This window comes from Carlito syrichta, unplaced genomic scaffold (assembly GCF_000164805.1).
Source record: "Carlito syrichta isolate Samal-C Ts95f unplaced genomic scaffold, Tarsius_syrichta-2.0.1 Scaffold303334, whole genome shotgun sequence".
Taxonomy (NCBI): Eukaryota; Metazoa; Chordata; class Mammalia; order Primates; family Tarsiidae; genus Carlito; species Carlito syrichta.
In genome coordinates this window covers 369,829-373,379 of record NW_007247430.1, presented here as the reverse complement: position 1 = coordinate 373,379, position 3,551 = coordinate 369,829, and positions in this window count along the sequence as shown.

Genomic DNA, 3,551 nt, shown 5'->3' with positions numbered 1-3,551 from the left:
CATGCTTTGCTGGGCTCCAGAGGCCAGCACTTTCCTCCTTTGTATCCTTACTGTGGTTTCTTCACTCACTCTATCATAGTGATGGGCCGTTTTTCGTTTCTGTGTCTGCTTCCCTAAAAGGGCTGTGAGTTCTGTGAGGGCAGGGTCTACAGGTGATTCTCTTTGAGTTGCCAGGATCTGGCAGGCCTTCAGTGAATGAGTGTTCATGTAGGCTTTCCCTCTCCTTCTAGATAGTAAAGTTTGTGGCTCTCTATTAGTTTTTCCCAGGCCTGGCTACCTTTAGGAATAAGGAGGGGTAGATGTGGAAAGGAACCAACTTTGAACATTGGCAGAACACCCCAAGATCACATAGTGTGACAGTGGGAGGACCCTGGATGACCTTAGGAAATAGTACAAAACCCTGACCATGCCCCCTGAGGCCCTACGTAGGCTGCACCCCTGCCTTCCTCATCAGCCAGCATTTCATGCTATTTTCTGTGCTCCAGGGACTCTGGCCTTGATTTGATTCCTTCCAGAGCCATGGCACAGTTTGCCTGAAGGCCTCAGCATACCCCAAACACCTCACCCTCCCAGTCAGTCAGTTTCTGCTTACCTTTCCTCAGAGAATCATTCCCTGACTAGGTTAGGCTCCCCTTTTCTGTCCTATCATAGCAGCTTATGTTTGTTTGAGCCCTTCTTTCAGCTCTTCTTTGAGCTTAAGTCTCTTGGAGAAAGCCCTGTAAGCTCTCTGAGGACAATACTGTGTCTCTGTTGCTTTGTTTGTGCATATGGCCTGGCATATAACAGGCTCCCAGTAAATGAACGAGTCATTGTGTTTCCAAAGCCTGCCGCTTCCATCATATTACACCTGGGTAGAGTGAATACTAATTTGACAAAGCGAGATACTAGGACCAGCATGTTGGGTATACCCCAAAGAGAAGGTTCTTTGGGCCTTATCTCTGGAGGCGCTAGTGTTCAACTATCTCATCTTTCAGCCTTCCTTTTTCCCTCCAAACGTCAGAGAAGAAAAGAACTTCATCTGACTTAAAGGCTTTTACTCTCTTCCTGAGTGATCTTATCTACTCTTAGTTTCTTGCACCACTTGTCTGCTTCTTAGGACTCTCTTGTTGCAGCTCACACCACTGAACTGAGCTTCTAGCCTACATGTCCACCTTCCCTAGGCCCCACCTAGTATGTCGCATAGTAGGCCATCTTGGTCCTTGTTGGCAATTTCCCTCCAGTATTGTTTTGCAAGTATTTATTTATTTTTTTGAGCTGGAGTCTCACTATTGCCCAGGCTGGAGTGCAGTGGCATGCTCATGGTCACCACAGCCTCAACCTGCTGGGCTCAGGTGATCCTTACACCTCATCCTTCCAAGTAGCTGGAACCACAGGCGTGTATCACCACGCCCAGCTAATTTTTTGATTTATTGTAGAGATGAGTTCTCGCCATGTTGCCCAGGCTGGTCTCAACCCTGTGGGATTACAGGCATGAGCCACCGCACCCGGCTGCAAGTATGTTTATGTGTCTTTCCTTCCAGCTTAGAAGCTCCTTGAGGGCAGTATCCTGTCTATTCAACCTGTGTATCTCTAGCACCCACCACAGAACTTGGCACATGGTAGTTCTTCAATAAATGTATATTACATGAGCAATCCAATGAAGAGGGATGGGGCCTGGGATGAAGGCTTTGAACACCTTTCTCCTTTTTCTCAGGGAGAAAGTGAAGGTATGTGTGCTGTGTGGTAATGTACATACCAGTGTGAGTGAGGGTAGGTGGGTGGTGGTGGCGTTGCATGCTCAATAAAGGATTATATTTTAATTTGGAAAGCACTTTAGAAACTTAAAGTGCTTTACCTAAGTGCTCACTGCTATTAGTGTCTCCTTTTTATTAGGAAAAAGGACATGATTTTTCTCTTTTATCTTTAGGGCTGTCCAACTTCTGAGAGTCAAACTTAGCAAAATGCCTGCCCCTCACTGAGGACTAGTTGCATGCCAGGTTCAAAGCTTTTGGACTTGAAACACAGAATTCTGCTTTGCAGACTGGTTCTGACACCCCTGAGGGGATTAGCCCTAACAGCTCAGTATCAGGAAAGGGGGTGGGAGAGACAGGGTCATTTGGCATAGTTCAGGCTACGTCCCTAGCCCCTCCCCTTTCCATCTAGGCCTGGGTGGGAGGACATAAGAACTTAAACTGTTTTGGGAATGGAGGGACAGCCCCAGTGGTTATCAAAACCTACTTGTCATATAATATGAAGGACCAGACTTCTGAGAGAGAACTGGGGAGGAATGGCCCCAGGAAGAGTTGGGTTTGGCCAGCTATCATCAGGTGATGTTAGGACCACAAGGCAGACACATCACAGCTGCTGTAACTGGTGATGTCAAGAACCATCAGAGGGCTAGGTCAGAGGGAGGAATATGTGTAGCAGTAGCAGGAGGAATTCTTGTACATGAGGCATGAAGCAGAATCTTGCCCTGTGCCTTATGAACACCTTTGAGGGCGTTGCTGGTTTGAAGAAGAGGTGGCACCTTTTCCATGAAGATGATTTGGTGCTGCAGTGGCAGGAGTTCTGGAAGGTCTAGCTGAGCCTTGTAATTGGACCTCTCTGTTTAGCCTCTGCCTCAGGCTCTTTCCTGAGCAGCCACAAGCACCTTGGTCTTAGTCTGGACTATCTCTGCCAGCACTGGATGCTGAAGGCTCTGCCCATGGCTGAGGCACTAGGAGTGGGAGCTTTGGCCCAGCTGGCTAGTGCCCTGCAGCCCCCATCTCCTAATCGGGTCCTAATATGGGGGAACTTGGATGGGGGTGGGTTAGGGGGAGTACATTGAGCCTACTGCCTTAACTGAATTTCCATACCTCCTGTTGTTAATTATAGAGATGTAATAATGCGATTAGTGCACGATTAAAAAAAATCCCTGATATGATTACCATGGATTTAATATCACATGATATATCATTATATCGTTATGCAGTGACAGATGTAATTGAAATACACTTATTGGAGCCGGGGGTGGTGTTTCATTCAATCCCCAGCACCCCGGGGAGGAAAGGGCTGGCTAAAAAGAAGCAGTGGGAGAGGAAATTGTAATGAAAACAAAGAAAACTCACAATGTAGCTCTCACCCTGGGCAGCTGTCTCAGACTGACCTGCTGCCTTAGACTCTGTGACAGTGCACATGGAACCCAGACAGGTCAGCCTCCTCTGCAGGGGCTGAGGCAGTATGGCTTAGGAGCTACTTATCTTGTTCTTATCCCAGAAACTTTAGTGTCCCCAAGTTTCCTCTGACTCAAGGGATCTGAGAACCAAGGGATCTGGGTACATGAAAGAGGTAACTCTACCTGAAAATACTCAGGACCCTAGGGGGATCAAACTGAGCTGACAGCTGTCCTCCGTTCTTGGGGCCCCCAGTGCCAAATGCTGTGGAGCCCAGATGTGTGGCACAACCCCTGCTTTTGTTGTGGTGGTGCCCAGCACACTAGAGGCAGCCATCCTGTTGTAGGCAGTGAGCAGTAAGGTTAAGTACACAGGGAGAATAATTATCCCACTCAAGTTCTGTTGATGGACAGAGGCAGC